At 39.1% G+C, this 20,560-nt stretch overlaps 1 pseudogene; it reads right to left on the reverse strand.

The window, feature by feature from the left end:
- Nucleotides 1–1,748: 1,748 nt before the first annotated feature.
- The window catches only part of LOC142840327 (PRAME family member 8-like), a 225,215-nt pseudogene continuing 206,403 nt past the window's right edge, over nucleotides 1,749–20,560 (reverse strand).

Consider the following 20,560-nt stretch of genomic DNA (forward strand, 5'->3'; position numbering starts at 1 on the left):
TCCTAAAGACCTTCCCCTCCTAACCAACCAACCTCATTTCCTCCACTTATTGCTTTATCTCAGCCCCCAACTCCAGCAGGCATCCCCTGCTAACCCACAGGCCACTCCCGCCAGGGAAGCAGGGGGGCTGACTGCAGAATTTCACCCTTTCTTCCATTCCTCCAGGTCCAATCCTCTAGTCTCAGCCTTGACTCTATAGGAGACCTTCTAGCATGACCTCTCTCCACTGTCTGCTCCAATTCCAAGGAACCTAGATGAGCAGACCCTGTTGGAACACTCTGATTTCCTCAACCCTAGCCTATCCCCATTCCTAAATGTCAGTTGCTAATATCCAGAAACTCCTGGAACCCCCAGAGACTATCAGATGGTCAAAAAATTTCCCACCAAGCAAGACACAGCTACCACACTCTAAAACAAGAGAGGAATGAGAAACCAAGGGGAAAAAACACTCACCCAACAAAACCAACCAGATTTTATCAGCATCTACAATTATATTCTTACCAATCTCTGATGTCTAGATGCCAGTATAAAAACACAATAATCTCTAGGAAAATGCCTCCACTAGAGTCCAGCAACGCTATTACAGCAGGCCTTGAAAATCTTAATATAGCTGAAGCACAAATAAGACCTTAAAACAGCATGTATGAAAATGATAGAGATCACTAAAGAAGAAACTGTTATCATTCATAACACAGGTGACCCAAGGACAGTCCCACAAGGAGTGGGAGTAGGTGACGTGAGGCCTCAGGACTCCTAGTAGGAGGGAGACCTTGGCAGGTGACAGACAGACAGATGAGAGCTTCGGTATAGACTTTATAGTGGGTTATGGAGGTAGAGGGGAAGAGGAAAAGGGAGAGACACAAAAGTGGCCACTCTAGAAGACATACTAAGAAGAGAAACACACACAGAGAGAGAGAGAGAGAGAGAGAGAGAGAGAGAGAGAGAGAGAGAGAGAGAGAGAGAGAGAGAGAGAGAGAGAGAAGGCTGGAGAGGAGGCCTGAGATCCCCTTGCTTTGGATGCAGGAAGGAGGAGATTGGAGTGGACAGGGTTTTTCTTTTAAATGGACAGTGTACCCAGGTAATAGGCCAGGCCAGCATATTTACTTTTACAACATAAAAGAATAAACATCTTAAGTAATGCAGGAAAACACAAACAACAGAAATAAATAAATAAATCCCATTTTAAAAATACAGGAAAATACAAACAGTGGAAAGAAATGTATAAAACTATTTAGGATCTGAAAATCAAAATAGAAACAATAAAGAAAACCTAAACTGAAGCAATTCTGGCAATGAAAAAATCAGGAATTCAAACAGGAACCACAGAGACAAGCTACACAAACAGAATACAAGAGATAGAAATAAAATCTTAGAAATTGAAGATACATAGAGGAAATGGATACATTTGGTAAAGAAAATGTTAAATCTAAAAAACTCCCAACACACAACATCCAGAAAATCTGGGACACTGAAAAGATTAAATCTAAGAATAATAGGAACAGAGGAAGGAGAAGAAATAGAGGACCAAACACAAAAACTCTTTTCAGCAAAATCATAGAAAAAAAATTTTCCTAACCTAAAGAAGGATATCCCTATCAAGGTACAAGAAAGAAACTTACAAAACAACAAATAGATTGGATCAGAAAAGGAAGTTCCCTCACCACACAATAATCAAAACACTAAATATACAAAACAAAGAATATTAGGAGTAACTTGCGTGGTGAGGGAACTCCCTTTTCTGATCCAATCTATTTGTATAGATAAAAGGGCTCACAATCTTTCCAGTACATTGGATTATTGCTGATATTCAGCAGCTTTAAATGGTTGGCTTGAGTGCACTCAGCTAGAAACTTGAAATCATTGCAAGAAAGTTCACAGAATGTTAGATGTAAGAAATTCAAACTGGTTGGTAGGACTCTTCAGAGAGAAAACAGAAAAGGATTTCTAAAAGAAATGTGGACTCGAAGAGGAGAACTATATCTGTGAAACTAGAACAAACCGTTTTGCTCATCATCAGCAAATGATGTGAGCTTTCACACAATAGTCTTGTGGGTCTGTGAGAGATACTTTACCACCCTGGCAAATACTAGTTTAACTTTTACAATATGTTGAACATATTCTTATAAAGTTGTGTGAAAAACTTAGTGAAAATACTATCAACTTAGAAAATACAACATAACCAAAGGGGGAGCTAGTTCACCTGCTCAGAAGAGAGGGGACAGAAGGAGCAACCAACTAGAAACTCCCTTTGACCAGTCCATAAATAACAGCCTTTCCAGTCATGGCCTGAACCTTGGAGATTTTCCTCATGATATGACATTACCATATACGAGTGTATGACTATGTGCACCTGTGCCGGAACATAAAGTCTTTCAATTCCCCCTCTTTAACTCTCAATGGCCAGAGGAGAACTGCATTGTTCCTTTGACCTCAATATTTCTGGAATGAGCTCAGTGCCTACATGCTCATCTGACTATGCTTTTTGTAACCCCATTTTTGCCTTCAACTATAGAACAATACCATTCCATGGCTGTTTTAAAACTCCCAGCATTGCCCATTCTGAGGTAGAAGGAGAAAGGGTTATGGGAAGCTTAAGGATATCTAAGAATTATCTCTCTCATCGTAAAAACAGGCTGCTATTGGAAACCCAGTATTTATCCCAGGCCCTTATCTCAGGACAGTTTCAACATGATCTGTGATGGCAAAAGAATACAAACTGAGTTCATTTAGATGGTCCATACACCTCAGCTGTGAGACACAATTCCAAAACCTTTCTCATTCAAAGGTCTACAAGGGACTTTAGACTGACAAAGTCTGCTCAGGTGTCCCAACTGAGTCAAAAGGATGATGAACTCACTCAGACAGCCCTGAAACCCTGACAGGTGATCAAGGCATTTGAGATCTAAATGGTTCAGAGTGTTTCTACTATCACCCAATTTATAGATTTCCAAATCTCGGCAGCACAGGTGCAAAGAACCTGAACTCTCTTCTATTTTATTCAGAAGCAGAGCCAAATATTCACATTCCCTTAAGGTGCTACCGCTTCTGAGGGAAATGTTCACTCTTAATTCCATAGTCTTATTAGAGGGTTGAACCTCAGGATCTGAACTTGCAATAGGATACTGGTCCTTGATCTTCAAGATAGAGTGCTCCAAGTGAGCACAGGAGAACAAGCATGCAGGTGACATAGTACTGATCTCCAGCAGACGATCTTGCAGCCAGAATCCTCCCTTAAATCTAGGATCCTCAGTTTAGGGCTCCTGTAGGGAAAAGAGAACACAGAACACTAAGAGCTAGAAACATTACTATAACCAAGCTGTATCAATGACAACACGTAGTGACAAAATCATCTTTCTTTTTTTTCTTCCTTTTGTCATTCCATACACCAAATACCAGCAAGATTTTGTCATGTTAATACTATATCCTTTACTATTTTCTGTAATCAACTAAGGTTCATAATACCTTGATATCCCTGTTTTCATGAAACATCTCCGTTTTGTATATTTATCAACAGCAGCCTCTCTCACCTCTATAACAAAATTAAAACCCTCTGTAAGACATCAGAGTTTTTAAGATAACCACAACTGATGTACCAACCAACTCACATAGATTTTCATTATTCACTGTTACCTAACTATGAGAGATTATCTGGTCCCCACTTGCACTAAGTTCCAGGATAATGTTTTGTTACCTTACCATATACATATTATACACATTCTTATTGAAAAGCTGAGTTCTTGGCAGTAAGACCGGAAGACTGAAGGCATAAGTCATTAACAATGCCACACCAGTTTGGAATTATGATTAATAGGGTGGTATTTATTTAAAGGGGAAAAAACTTACAGATCACCGTCAGCCCTCTGCGCAACCAGGAAGGGAGTCTAGTGGCCTGCAGAGCAGGAAGTGAAGAGAAGAGGAGAGGGAAGTGGCCGCTTTTTTAAAGAGAGAGAGACCACACCCCAATGGGCTGGTATCTCAGCAGCTATAGGCTGGAGGAACGGGAGGACCTCCCGCAACACGTCCCCCTTTTGTTTAAATAAGAGAGTTCTAAACCTACTATGAAATTATATACAATAAGTACAAATATCCTATTCTAACTAGCTTAGGTCTTGTATAATAAATAACTTGGCCAAGTCATGAGAGAAAGTAACTACATTTATATAGTCTTCAACCCCATCAAAGATCTGAGAAGGGAAATAATGTTACCTGGGTAATTAGGAAGTTCAGTAAAACAACTTCCAAAACATGCAACAAATCACAGAGACAACTAGCTACCTGGGCAATCACCCAAAGTCACGTTAGCAGCGTTGAAGCAACCAACTTTGGCTAAGGCCTAACATAACTGACATACCGTTTTCAAAGGCAAGCAACTTTTCAAAACTGTCTTACCCTGTCTAGGCAGGATATGACAGTCCTGTTTTATCCATTGATGCACGCTCTGTATCTTTGTCAGTGGTTGAGGTATGGGCATTTCTTTGCCCCAAGGCCAGTTCTGCCAAAAAGAAAGGCTCCAGGTGGAGTGTCTTTGGTGCTCAACATTCTCTCGGAGAATAGAGTGGTGTTGCCAGGAGCAATTGTGTCTCACTACCACAAAACTCTGAGTTAAGTTAAAGGTTATTTTCTACAGCTCTTTGAAGAAGTTGAAGATTATCTATCTATACTGAGTATAATCTCTATATATCTAAAGAAGCTGATTCGTCTAATTATAAAAGACAAACTTAGATGACTATTAGTCTATATAATTCTCAATATCTAACTTAAAGACTAAGACAATAAACGACTGTGAAACAAATGAGAACAATGACCTACAAATATAAACAATGTACAAATATACATTGCATTAGGTAAATACATATCAATACACAAACATTATATAAGTATCTTAATCAGAGGTAGAAATGTACACTGCAATATGGTAAATATATACAATATATATATCAATACAATATATGTCAATACATAAAAATGTTTTAAACAGAGGTAGAAACATGCATGCTTACAACAGTCAATATAATTTAACTTTGTATCAGTATACAAGAATCTATACCAATATATTTGTCTAAAAACAGTAACTCACAATTACAAATCTATTATCCCATCATCCCTCTTTTTTTTCAAAATGGTCCCTGAGCTTATAAAATTCCTCCCCTAACCCTCAATCGTATACTAATTATAATCAACCCCTAAATGATGTCCCTAAACCCAAGGGCAAACTTTACTGGGAAAGGGAACGTGGTCCTCTAGAATTACTTCCAACTGTCATGGGGGCGACGTTCTTTCTGGGGGATCCTGTGAAAGTAAAATGATGGTTAAATTTCAAGATCAATGTCTTTTAAAATTGCCAATAGTCTCTGAGTATTTTGTGCAGGTCTGGCCAAAATGTTGAATAAGATGTGCACCATTTCAACTAACCAAGTTGGAACTGTCTTGTGCAGCTGGTACCCAAAGCAGTTCTTGTAGTAGCGCTATCAGTATCATGACGTCATATCAACCAGGTGGACTTGTTGTTGTGGGGCCCGATCTTCTTCCTGGAAACTTCAAATGTCACTTCAGGAAAAACTCATTGTTCATTGTGAAAAACTTAAACATTAATCATATAGACATATATATATATATATATTCACTGAAAGGCATGATAGATATATTCAATGAAAAGTATGATAGATATGAAGAAAAGCAAAGATGTTTTCTAAACTCATATTTCTTTCTGTCCCATATCATGGCTCTTGATATGAGACCGAAACTCCAGAAACTCTGGGTTTTTCTCTAACTAACAGGCTTGGAATTGGAGAGGGACTGAGCCAGAGTCCAACTTCAAAACAAGCTTTATAAATTTAGAAATATGGTTTAATATATTTTACTTACACAACTCATTCAGTTTTCTTGATATTTCCTATTGGGCAGGTATTTTTCCATCTGTCAGTATCCAAACATCCAGGGTCCCTTGAATTTTTCAAAGATGAGTGTTTTCCTGTGGAGATAAGAACAGAACCCTGCCCCCATTCTATATGTTTTTCTTACCACCTGTATGAATATCATCATTGTGGATGAGTTGTCATTTCTCCTTTCCAAGAGGTTTCTCCTCTTCAAATCAACACTTTATTAATTTTGATGGTATCCACAATTTTTCTTCTCCTGTGGAAACAAGAGCAAAACCCCTTCCCCAACGTAGCACATATACTGGCTTCCATTGAGAGGTCAGCACATCTATGAAATAAATCGGTTGATTTAGTTCAGCAGAATTTTCCATTATCCAATGTCTTTCTGCTGTTTTCGTTCCATTCTCATTAGCATTAAGAAAATTCAAGTTTAATAAAGCATTATGTAATCTATTTCTGGGGGTATTTTCGGTCCCTTTCTGTTTGTTCAGCATATCCTTTATAGTACGATTTGATCTTTCTATAACTGCCTGACCTGTAGGATTATTTGGTATACCTGTAATGTGTTTTATATTATAATAATCAAAAAAGCGTTTCATTTTCTTAGATACATATGCTGGACCATTATCTGTCTTTATTTGTGCAGGTATACCCATGATGGCCATAACTTCCAATAAATGTGTGATTACTGAATCAGCCTTTTCTGAGCCCAGGGCAGTAGCCCATTGAAAACCTGAATACGTGTCTATGGTGTGGTGTACGTATTTTAATTTACCAAATTCCATAAAGTGGAACACATCCATCTGCCAGATTTCATTTCTCTTGGTGCCCTTTGGGTTACTCCCTGCAGGCAACAGTGTTTGATTATAGAAAGAACAAGTAGGACATCTCTATATAATGTCCTTAGCTTGTTGCCAAGTAATGGAAAATTCTTTCTTTAGGCCTTTACTATTGACATGATGCTTCTTATGAAATTCTGAGGCCTGCAACACACTTCCAATCAATAATTGATCAAGCTCAGCGTTGCCTTGGGCTAGTGGACCAGGCAGACCTGTATGGGACCGGATGTGTGTTATGTACATCGGACAAAGCCTGTTCCTGATTATGTCTTGTACCTGGACAAACAATGAAGTCAACTCTGTGTCATCTGGTATAAATTCAGCGGTTTCAATATGCAAGATAACTCTTTCTGCATATTGTGAATCTGTAACTGTATTAAGAGGTTCTTTAAAATCCCTTAGCACCATAAGAATGGCATATAATTCTGCCTTCTGGACAGAATTATAAGGGCTTTGTTCCACCTTACTCAATTCATCTGACTTGAAACCTGCTTTCCCTGATTTATTTGCATCAGTATAGAACGTACGGCCTCCAGTTATTGGAGCATCACGTACACTTCTAGGAAGAATCCAAGAAGTTCTTTTTAAGAGGTTAAGTCTACCACTTTTGGGATAGTTGCTATTAATTTCTCCCAAAAAATTAGCACAAGCTCTTTGCCACAGTTCGTTGTCTTCCCATAACTTTTTTATTTTTTCAGTAGTAAAAGGCACTATAATTTCTGCTGGATATATAACTGCCAGTTGATGAAGTCTGAGGTTACCTTTTATAATTAACTCAGAGACTTTTTCCACATAAGTTTTTAATTTTTTACTTGGTTTATTAGGTATAAATGTCCACTCTAAAATAATATCTTTCCTCTGCATTAGAATCACTGTAGGAGAAATTCTGGAAGGCAATATGACTAGGATGCAGCTAAGATTTGGGTTCACCCTATCCACATGTGCCTCCTGTAATTTTTCCTCAGTCATTGTCAGTTCCTTTTCTGCTTCAGCTGTCAGTTTTCTTGGACTATTCAAATCTTTATCACCATCTAAGGTTTTGTTCAAATGAACTATTACATCAGGTGTTATCCCAACAGCTGGTCGTAGACTGGAAATGTCTCCTAACAATCTTTGGAAGTCATTAAGAGTCTTTAACCGGTCTCTCCTAATTTGTGCCTTTTGCATTTTAATTTTCTCTAACCCTATTCTGTAACCTAGGTAATTAATAGAATTTCTTCTTTGAATCTTTTCAGGGGCAATTTGTAATCCCCACCTAGGCAAGACTTTCTTTACTTCTTCAAACATCCTTTCTAAAGTATCTTTATTTGAATCAGATAACAAGATGTCATCCATGTTTGGGGAATTGTTTACGAATTATTTCCAATGGCTTACATACAAAATATTGGCACAATGTAGGACTATTGAGCATACCCTGTGGGAGGATAGTCCATTGATAACTCCCATTAGGCTGAGAATTATTATAAGTAGGCACTGTGAAGGCAAATTTTTCTCTATCCTTTTCTTGTAACGGTATAGTGAAAAAACAATCTTTCAAATCAATAACTATAAGAGGCCATCCTTTTGGTAACAGAGAAGGCAAAGGAATTCCAGATTGTAGTGGGCCCATAGGTTGAATTACTTTGTTGACAGCTCTTAAATCTGTCACCATTCTCCATTTACCAGATTTCTTTTTTACAACGAACACAGGAGAATTCCAAGGGCTGGTTGATTCTTCAATATGGTGAGCATCTAGTTGCTCTTGCACCAGCTGTTCCAATGCCTGTAATTTATCTTCAGCTAGAGGCCACTGTTTGATCCATATTGGCTTCTCAGTTAGCCATTTTAAATGTAGGGCTGTTGGTACCTCTAAAGGTTTGGTATTTGCTGTATGTTCTTGTACAGCCTGAATGGCTGGTGACCTTTTTCCATAATACCTCATCCTATCCTTCCCAGAATTATGAGTTCCTGGAAATACAGGAATGTTAATCTGGGTATTCCATTGCTGTAGCAGGTCACGGCCCCATAAATTTATGGCAATATTGGCTATATATGGACTTAGTCTTCCTATTTGCCCTTCGGGACCTATGCATTCAACCAATCTTGTGCTTTGTTTTACACGAGATAGGGTTCCAATTCCCAGGAACTGAACATCTACCTCTTGAAGAGGCCAATTCGGATGTCAAGATTCTGGGGTAATGATACTAACATCCACACCTGTGTCTAATAAGCCTTCAATAAAAGTGCCTCTTTTATTGAATAAATACAGACTCTTAGCTTTGGTCTTTGATCCTTAATAGAAGTCTGCCAAAATATATGTTTACTCTGTCCTACTGGTTTTTTTTGACTCATCCTCCACGTGTAATTCATCATTTATACCAGTATTACTTTTTACAGCAGAAATTGGAGCTTTTAATTTTCTTGGTGAGGCATGTTCTCCACTGTGACTGGGAATGACTGTGCCACTGTTGGCTTGGGGGCCTGCGAGAGGCCCCTCAAGGAGTTACCTGATGATATAGAATTGCCCTGTCTGTCTGTTGTTGACCTGCATTCGTTGGACCAATGCCGTCTTTAATGCATCTCCTACATATACCTGAAGGCCGAGGTCTCCTATTTTTGTCATTCCCAGAAGAGATATTATTACTAGAAATTCTGTGCCTGCAATCCCTTTGCAGATGTCCTAATTTACCCCAATAAAACACCTGGCAATTTGATGTCTCCTTATTGCTTTGGAAATGGCTTCTCCTACCCAAGATTCATCATTATAGCTAAACGTCTCAATATTCATTGTATGCTGAATCCATCAACTGATATAATGGGAGCTCACCAAGGCCTGCTGTACTGTTGCTTTCATTGGTTAATTAATAAAGAAAACTGCTTGGCCTGATAGGTCAGAACATAGGTAGGTGGGGAAGACAGAACAGAATGCTGGGAGGAATAAGGCAGTGAGACAGACGCCATAGCTCACCTCTCCAAGATGGACACAGGTTAAGATCCTTCCTGGTAAGCGACCAGCTCGTGGTGCTACACTGAGTAATAGAAATGGGTTAATCAAGATGTGAGAATTAGCCAGTCAGAGGCAAGATAATTGTAGTTACTCTCTACATTATTTAGTCTCCTTGAAATAGAATGTTTAGCAAAACTTTTGTTATATGTTTCTTGCTTAATATTGGTTGTTATTTGTAATTTTATATTTGGTATCTGTTCCTACTGTATATAGTTGTATTGGGTTTAGTTCAATTTTGTTTAGAGAAAGGGGGAGATGATGGGGGACTTCAGCCAATCACATGCTGCTTAGGGTGTCCCCTGGGGCCACAGATAGCCAATAAAAGCATCCATGTGCTCTACCTCTCTCTCTTTGTGTCCCTGTTCTCCTGAATCGCTGGAACCCTGGTTTTGTAAGTTTCCTTTCTTCTGTTTATTAAAGCTGAATATTATTTTAAGTTGGTTTGGTTAATTCCAACTTCTGATTGGCCTTGCCCATCAACACACAAATGTGATGTAAAAATTAGTTAATCAGAGGAATTAGTATGATGTGTTGAGATTTCCTATGCCAGACTTAGTCCATCACTTCTGATTTCAGGTCCCTGCAGCTCCTCAGGGTATAGACAGAATGCAGCCAGATTCTCTGAGAGGATGTAAGACAAATGGCATCTAACCTAGTTCCCAGTAGAGTCCTTGTTCCCCCTTGGAACCTCATGAGCACAGACTTCACTGTCCACGTTTCTATTGGCATTTTGGTCTTCCCATATTCCACCCATTATGCTTTACGTACAGTGTTCAAGGACTTTTCTAGCCAACAACTCAGAACTCTTCTACATTCCTCCAGTGACCTTATTTCTAAGGCCTATGGACTGCAAGGTCCCATTTATAACAATAATGATTCCCACCCTGGTACCAAGGTTCTGGCCTTATTTCATTTCTCATTTTCCTGACAAAATACCAGACCAAAGTACCTTCAGAAGACAAGGGCATAATTTGTGCAGGCTTTGGAGAGAATACAGCCCGTCATATTGTGATACCATGGCAGTGACAGTGGCTCCAGCTCTTGTGGCAGACTGTTGCGACAGCTCTTTATAATGTGCCAGTGGTGATGAGGCAGAGAATGATGATGCTCTGCTCAATTTGCTTTTCCCTTTTGTCCTCTTTGCTCACTCTTTGAGCCCAGCCCATTGACTGGTGCCGCCGACATTCCCCAGGTGTATTCCCTGAGAGCTGTCTCTCTAGAAATGTGCTACTCGACTGGCCCAAATTCACTTATGGTAGCAAGAAAGATCAACCACATAATCATAATGAAGACCATGTACGCCAACCTCTCACCAGCATTGTACTAAATGCGAGGAAACTGAAAGCATTTCATTTTGAAAAAGAAGGTGAAAAGTCCACTTTCTTCACTCTTACTCAAAGCAGTGCTGAAATCTTAGTCAAAGCAATAAGACAAGAGACAGAAGCCAAAAGAAAACAGAAGTAGTCAAATTACCTCTCAGATACTGTACTTGAAAGATCCAAAGGAGTACTAGATCTCATAAGCATTTTCAGTAGCAGAATACCAAATAAACCTATAGAATTAGATTTTTCTCTTTATAAATACTGAGCTTACTGAGAAAGAAATAAAACAATTCCTTTAGCAATTGCAAAAATAGAAATACCTAGGAGACTGGACTAGAGAGATGGCCTACTGATAAGAGACCATGCTTCTCTTCCAGAGAACTAGAGTTTGGGTAGCTGACAATTTCCTCCATTTCAAGTTCCTTGAGATTCAGTGCTATCTTCTGTGCATTGAGGGCACTCGCATACACACACCTATACACAAAAACACATAATTATACATAATTAGACAAACAAAATAAGTCAAAAATTAACTGCCTAGGAATAAACCTAAATTTTAAGCTAAAAGTTTGTTCAAGGCACCTGAAATTATAATGAAGCTGTGTGGTGGTGGCACATGCTTTTAATCCCAGCACTCTTGGAGGCAGAGGCAGGCAGATCTCTCTGAGATTGAGGCCAGCCTCCTCTACAGAACGAGTTCCAGGACAGACTCCAAAGCTACACATAGAAACCCTGTCTTGAAAAAACAAAATGAAGACACGTGCAATTAAAATTTTATTGTATTTTCCACTTCTTTCTTTGTGTGTGTGTGTGTACACATTCACTTCTTTCTTTGTGTGTGTATACACATTCACTTACCACTGTGAGTGTGTAGAGGTCTGAGAAAAACTTCAACCAAATAGCTCCCAGGAACTGAATGGTGCTTTTCAGACTTAGGAGCATATGCCATTACCTGCTCAGACATCTCTTTAGCCCTACAATTAAAAATGTAAAACAACAATTACCAATTTTTATAGGAGAGGGAGGGGAGAGGGTGAGTAGAGGAGTGGGAGGATGGGAGGAAGTGGAAATTTTGAATGATATTATTTATAAAGCAATAAAAAACCAAACATATACAAAAGTAAAATCTAAAACATTTGGCCTGGAGAGATGGCTTGGCAATAGAGCACTGGCTGCTCGTCCAGAGGGTCCGGCTTCAATTCCCAGCACCCAGCTCACAACTGTCCAGTTCCAGAGGATCTGACACCTTCACACCAAAGCATTTAAAATATGTTTTCATAAATAATAAAAAGATTTAACAGACCAAAGAAACAATTTGAAGAATGACTTTCTGATATGAATTTAAAAATTAATATTGTGAAAATGGTGATCTTACCAAAAACAATTGACAGATTCAGTGCAATCCCAATCAAAATTAAAATGTTATTCTTCTCAGAATTCCTAAAGATCTTCCAAAATTCACACAGAGACACAAAACCTCACACATAACCAAAGCTATCCTAAGCATGGCAACGCCCTAATTTGTTACACTACAGAACCACAGAGACAAAAACAGCATGCTACCAGCACCAAAACAGAGACAAAGACAAAGGAATAGAAAAGAGACTCAGAGTAAATCCACACAGGTACAGGTTGGCATGTGTGTCTGAGACAGGATCCCTTGCAGCCCAGGATGGTCTTGCCTTGAACTACTGATCCTCCTGCCACTATCTCCCAAGTCCTAGACTCACAAATGGTCATTTGACCTAACTTTTGACAAAGGTGCCAAAAGCTCACACCACAGAAAGTACCACTTTTTCACCAAATGGTGCTGAGAAAACTGTATGTTCTCCTGAAGAAGAATTAATCTAAGTCACTATCTCTCACCTTGTACAGAAGTCAATTAGGTTTGCCACAACGACCTTAATGGAAGGCTTTCAATTTTGAAACTGCTGGCCTGAAATGAGGAGAACACGTCATGATAGAGGCGAGGCATGGAAAGGACATTTTGACAAGAGCTCCAAGTGCTCAGGAGGCACAACTGACAGATTGGGTTTTCTAAAACTGTAGAGCTGCACAGCAAAGGGAATAGGCAGCAGAGTGGAGACGCCACAAACAGAAAGAATGAATTTCTTGCTAGCTCTATACCTGACACTGAATTAATATACATAATATAGGAAAAACTCCAATATCAATATCCAAATTATCCGATCAATACATTGACCAATGAGCTAAACAAACGATTCTTAGAAGAAGAAAGGTAAATATGGCTGAAAAAGGTAGGAAAAGTGTTCAACATCCCTAGACAGCAGTAGGTCTGCAAGATCAAACTACATTCAGATTCCATCTCACTGCAGTCGAAATGGCCACCAAAAACAAAGCAGTGGCATCACATGCTGGCAAGAATGTGAAAAAATGAAACCTGGTGGAGATGTCAATCCAGCCACTATGGAAAATCACAGTGCAGGTTCCTCAAAGCACTGACAATAGAACTGTCACATGATGTATCTGCAGGACTTCTGGGAATCGCTGCAAGGGAATCTGAGCCAGCCTGTTACAGAGAGACGAGGGAGCCCCTGTTTCTTTTGTGGCACTATTCACAATGGCCAAATTATGGCATCATCCTAGGTGTTCATCATCAGATTAATGGATAAAGGTAATTTGATGTCTCTCTCTCTCACACAGACACACACACATACAAGATATGAAAGAGGAAGAGTAACTATTTAGGGAGAGAAGGGGAACTAGGAGAAAAAAACAAAAGAGTAAAAAAGAGCATGAACAAACTACAATGATATGCGTGTATGGAAATGTCATATTGAAACTCATTGTTTTCTGTACAGTGAAAACTGTTAATTAAAAAATGTTCTATCTATAGTAAAAGCAATCACCAGGAAAACAAAGTAATTTGTAAGCTCTAATTACTTTTCTTGAATAGTCATTCCTACAAGGTCATCACAATTCCTGCATCTGTGTAGGACTATTTTGAATTTAATGCATCTTCAAGTGAATTTTGCCTGGCTTTGTTTCTGAACTTGTGACAAAGTAGCATCCAATTGCTTAAAAGTAAGTCTTTAAATGGATCTCTATTTTGATTGCTTCTACAGACTAAACTTCTGTCACTGTGTGTCTATGTCTGCCTGTCTTTCTCTGTGTGTTAGAAGGTAAATAAAAAGCCCCTTCTTCTGTCATTTGTTTTTGTTTTTGTTGAGACAGGGTTTCTCTGTAGCTTGGAGCCTGTCCTGGAGCTAGCTCTTGTAGTCCAGGCTGGCCTCAAACTCAGAGATATCTGCCTGCCTCTGCCTCCCAAGTGCCGGGATCAAAGGTGTTTGCCACCACACCTTGAATTCACAAAGGTCTCTTTGCCTCCACCTCCCAGATTTGTAATTAAAGACATGTGACACCGCACTTTAAACTCACTGAGGTCTCTCTGCCTCTGCTTTCCAAGAACTGGGAGTAAAGACGTGTACCAACATGCCTTGAACTCATAGAGTTCTGCCTGCCTTTGTCTACCAAGAGTTGTGATTAACGGTTTATATCCCCACACCCAACTACTCTCTTTCTTTCTTTTTAATTTTAAAGACTTTAACCTTTAGCATGCATATATTTTTTAACACACTCTAAATCATCTAGAGGTCACTTCATATTGACTCTCTTATTACTATATATCTCTCTTTTTTCTGACCACATGATTCTTTAATTTCCTAAACAATATGGAAAGGATTGAGCCGTGGCTTCGACGGCTTGATCCAGCCCATTCCTTAGCTTTCTGAAATTCTAAGCTCATGGTGGAGGTATCAGCTGGAGCCATGTTTATTGCCACAACTGTATGGCATTTCAAGGCCCTTGCTGGCAAGCAAGCTGCAACAGTGTGTTAACAAACAACAATCAAATGCTCTCTCTGTAGCAGGACCTCCTGCCTCAAAGAGTCAGAGATTGTACTGGTAAGACAGCCCAGAAAGCTGGCATTTTAAAATGGCACAGCATTTTTTTCTGCTATCTCTGAAAATCATAATGTGTATCACAAATTAGAAACAGAAGAGTCATTGCCAAATCTTTTATTTTTTTTTGAAAAAACAACCGCCTCCTCCAAGCCTCCCATTTCCTTCACCATCCCCCCTCCCTCTCCAGTCCAAAGAGCAGTCAGGGTTACCTGCCCTGTGGGAAGTCCAAGGTCCTCCCCCTTCCAATCAGGTCTAGGAAGGTGAGCATCCAAATAGGCTAGACTCCCACAAAGCCAGTACATGCAGTAGGATCAAAACCCGTGTTGGAATGTCTTCAATTCCCACCTGTTCAGAACTCAGGATTTAGATAAGACCCTGTATAATAGAGACATGTTAAGACATAGGAGGTTACACCACAGCCTGCTTCTCTTGTTAGTCCAGTAACTTGAGGCCAATTTGTAAATAGTGTATCACTGTATGTAGAGACTGCCTGTTCATTCCCAGATGAATAATCCAAAAATAATCACTCAGAAACTATATTAATTACAACACTGATTGGCCTATTAGCTCGGGCTTTTAATGAACTAACTCTCACATCTTAAATTAACCCATTCCTATTATTTTGTATTTTACCATGAGGTTCATGGTTTACTGCTAAGGTTCTGGATCATCTGTCTCTTTTGGCAGCTACATGGCATCTTCCTGACTCTGCCTTCTTTTTTCCTCTATATATACCTGACATTCCCACCCTGCTCTCTTCTGTACTGCCTTAGGCCCAAAGCAGATTCTTTATAAACCAATGGTAACAAAACATATTCACAGCATACAGACGGGAATCCCACATCATTTTACAATGTTGAATATGGAATGTAAGTGATTAAAGACACTGTTCACATGTTTGTATTATCATGTTATTATTGCATAGAAGAAAGACATAAATGTTAAAATTGCTGAGGATTGGTGGCAAACAAAAAAATGATGTGTGCTGTTTAGTGATAATTTTTGTTCTGTTGTTCAGTGCTGTATCCTCAATTGAATGGGCATGAGAAGACACTGACAGCAATGGAGCTCCTTCTGCACATTCAGCCAATAGCCTTTAAGATACCAGCTCACTTGGGCATGGTCTCTTTTGCTTTAAAAGACAGTGGTAGACTCGAACTCTCTCTCTTGCTTTGAACTCCCCTTCTGGCTAATAGACTCCTTTCCTGGTCGTGCGGAGGGCTGTTGTCTACGATGGTGATCTGTAAGTTTTTCCTTTAAATAAATAATCCTTTTATTAATAATAATTCCAAACTGGTTTGGGATTGTTTTGTGACTTATGCCTTCAGGGTATAGTCATTATGTAAGATCTGGCTCACTGTTAAGTTGAAAACCAGAGAGGAAGCAATGGAAATGTTTCTGAGTAGGTCATTTCATGCAGCTTGTGTAAATAGTAAAAGAGAAAATATGGCCCATCTGTGCAACTATGATCAATGTGTTCAATGGGGAATAGTCATCAGTAAATTATTGATCATAAAATCTAAAGTAGACAACAGAAAACTGTATAGGAGAGTTGCTAATTGTCATACACACATTCATATGTACCGTGAAGCTATATACAAGGAGAAATGATTCTGTAACAAAATGCAAAGACAGTAAGAAAGGAGAAGCCTGAAGAAGTCTTCCATAGAAACAGACAAACTAAGAGAATAACAAAACAGGAACATATAACAACATTTAAGCCTAGATATTAATAAGTATTTTAAGCTTACTGTGATTCTGTAAAGATTTGAAAAGGCAAAGACTGAGGCTTTTATTTATATAACATTTAGAATTGTTTAGGTGAATTTCAAAAGCACGAGCTTAGGGTGTGATTTTGGTCAGAGCCAACACATGGTGTGCTTGGTCTGCATGTGTCAGGACATAAAGGGAATGCACACAATATTAATAAGTTTCTCTAGAAATCAAAGGAAACTCTCCCATACAATACATCCCAACCACAGTTTCCCCTCCCTCCAATCCCCTACTTCCAATACTCCCAAGGGAATACGAGCTGATGCCCTGGAGCAGACAACCACCCACCTGAGTGGGGCCCTAACCCCAGCAATGGCTTCCCACCTGGTAAAAAACTGCAACTAGATGGACACAAGGCAAAGGGCAAGCAACTGTGTGCATTCTTGAAGACTCCAGTTTCGCTGGTCCCGAGTCCCATGGTCCCACATGTACCATGCTTTGATGGGAGAGGAGAATAGCCACAAGAAACCTTGGGCCTCATGCCTAGGCTACCCACCATCTGGCTTCAGGTGGTTGCAGCCCCACATTGTCCTCAGCTGGGAAAAGAGCGTGGCTGGGGACATCCACGACCTTGCACCAAGAGGCAGGCCTCCCAGGACCCTGTTGTGGGCACAAGGACACATTGAAAGAAGACACATTCCATCCCACCTGCCCCATTTCCTACTAGGCCCATGGCAGGCTCCCAGCCCTAGCACTGGCTGTCTTCTAGGCATCAGCAGGCAACCATTGTGAACTGCCTCCAGCTCTGTCATAATCTGTCCTCTCCCATACAGACCTCCCTCCATCCCCCACATTACCACCTTCAACCCACAGCAACCAACAAGCACTGTTGACTGAGGTTCCTGTCCTGTCCAGTTCCTGCATCCCTAAGTCCCAAAGAAAGCACACAGAGGTCTACATTAGTTATAAACTGATTAGCACAGTATCTCAGGCTTCTTGTTAACTCCTACAACTTATATTAGCCCATTATTCTTATAATAAAAAGACCAAACCTAAGAATAATAGGAGTAGAAGAAGGAGAAGAATTAAAGCTCAACAGCCCAGAAAATATATTCAATAAAATTATAAAAGAAAACTTTCCCAACCTAAATAAAGATATTCCTATGAAGGTTCAAGAAGCATACAGAACACTGAATAGACTGGATCAAAGAAAAATCCTCTCACCATATAATAATCAAAACATATAGAATAAAGAAAGAATATTAAGAGCTGAAAAGGAAAAAGGTCATGTAACTTATAAAGGTAAACCTATCAGACTTACACCTAACTTCTCTATGGAAACCACAAAAGCCAGAAGGTCCTGGATAGATGTACCACAGAAACTAAGAAACCATGAATGCAAGCCCAGACTACTATACCCAGCCAAGCTGTTGTACACTATCAATGGAGAAAACAAAATATTCCAGGATAAAAACAAATTTAAACAATACATTGCCACAAATCCAGCATTACAGAAATAGAAGGAAAATCACAAACCAAGGAATCCAGCAATGCCCACAATAACTCAGATATCTAGCGACTCTTCACCAGCACAACTCAGAGAAGGGAAACACACAAATTCTACTACCAAAAAGAAAATAACCCGAGTTAACACCCACTGGTCATTAATATCACTTAATATCAATAGACTCAACTCACCTATAAAAAGGCACAGGCTAAGTGGTTGGTTACAAAAACATTCTGCTGTTACAAAAAACACGCCTCAACCACAAAGACAAACATCGACTCGGAGTAAAGGGTTGGGAAAAGGTTTATCAAGCAAATGGACCTATGAAACAAGTGGGTGTGGCCATACTAATTTCTAACAAAATTGACTTCAAACTAAAATCATTCAGAAGAGATGGAAAGGGACATTGTATACTCATAACAGGAAGTCTCAATCCTGAATATCTATGCCCCTAATATAAAAGCAGCCACTTATGTAAAAGAAACATTACTAGATATGAAGGCAAACATCAAAACCCACACACTAATAGTAGGAGACTTCAACACTCCCCTCTATTTAGGGCCCCACTCTTAGGGCCCCACTCAGGTGGGTGGTTTGTCTGCTCCAGGGCATCAGCCCATCTTCCCTTGGGAGTATTGGACGTAGGGGATTGGAGGGAGGGGAAACTGTGGTTGGGATGTATTATATGGGTTTCCTTTGATTTCTAGAGAAACTTATTAATATTGTGTGCATTCCCCTTATGTCCTGACACATGGACAGGTCAATCAGACAGAAACCTAACAGAGAAATAAGAGAATTAATGGAGGTAATGAATCAAATGGACTTAACAGGCATCTATAGAACTTTCCACCCAAATAGGAAAGAATATACCTTCTTCTCTGCAGCTCATGGAATCTTCTCGAAAATTGACCACAACTCGGTAACAAAGCAAGCTTCCACAGATACAAAAAAATATTAGTAACCACCTGTGTCTTATTGGAACACCATGGGATAAAGTTAGAATTTAACAATAATTCTACCCGAAGAAAGCCTACAAACTCATGGAAACTGAACAGTCAACTACTGAACCACCCCTGGGTCAGCGAAGAAATAGGGAAAGCAATTAAAGTCTTCCTTAAATTCAAAGAAAATAAAGACAAACATACCCAAACCTATGAGACACTATGAAATCAGTGCGAAGAGGAAAGTTCATAGCCCTAAGAGCCCACATTAAAAAAAAGGAGGAGGCTCACATTAGAGACTTAACAGCACAGCTGAAAGTTCTAGAAAAAAAGAAGCAGACTCACTCAGGAGGAGTAGAAGACTGGAAATAATCAAACTGAGGGCTGAAATCAGCAAAATAGAAACACAGAAAACAATTCAAAGAATCAATGAAACAAAGAGCTGGTTCTTTAAGAAAGTCAACAAGATTGACAAACCTTTATCCAAACTAAGCAAAAGGCAGAGAAAGAACATGCAAATTAACAAGATCAGAAATGAAAAGGGGGACATACCCACAGACAATGAGGAAATTCAGAGAATCATTAGATCTTACTAAAAAGCTTATATGCCACAAAGTTAGAAAATGTAAAGGAAAAGGACTTCTTTATAGGTAAGTACTATTTACCAAAATTAAATCAAGACCGGCTGAACAATTTAAATATACCTATAAGTTTTGAGTAAATAGAAGGTATCATAAAAAACCTCCCAACCATAAAAGCCAAGGACCTGATGGCTTTAACGCAGAATTTTATCAAAACTTTCAAGAAGAGCTGATACCTATACTTCTTAATGTGTTACACATACAGAAACAGAAGAGTCATGGCCAAACTCTTTTTACAAAGCTACAGTCACCCTGATTCGAAAACCACACAAAGAACCAAACAGGAACGAAAATTAAAGACCAATCTCACTCATGAACGTTGATTCAAAAATTCTCAATAAAATTCTGGCAAACAGAATCCAAGAACACATTAAAAAATTATCCATTATGATCAAGTTGGCTTCATCCCAGAGATGCAGGGCTATTTCAACATACAAAAATCTATCAATGTAATCCATTATATAAATAAACTGAAAGAAAAAAACCTTATGATCATTTCATTAGATGAGGAAAAAGCATTTGACAAAATTCAACATCCCTTTATGATAAAGGTTTTGGAGAGGTTAGGGATAAAAGAATCATAACTAAATATAATAAAAGCAATATATAGCAAGCCAACAGCTAATATCAAATTAAATGGAGAGAAACGCAAATCCATTCCACTAAATTCAGGAACAAGACAACGCCGTCCACTCTCACCATATCTCTTCAACATAGTTCTTGACCTTCTAGCAAGAGCAATAAGACAACATCAGAGGATCAAAAGGATTCGAAACGGAAAGGAAGAAATCAAACTTTCATTATTTGAA

The sequence above is a fragment of the Microtus pennsylvanicus genome, chromosome X (genome assembly GCF_037038515.1).
Source record: "Microtus pennsylvanicus isolate mMicPen1 chromosome X, mMicPen1.hap1, whole genome shotgun sequence".
Lineage (NCBI taxonomy): Eukaryota > Metazoa > Chordata > Mammalia > Rodentia > Cricetidae > Microtus > Microtus pennsylvanicus.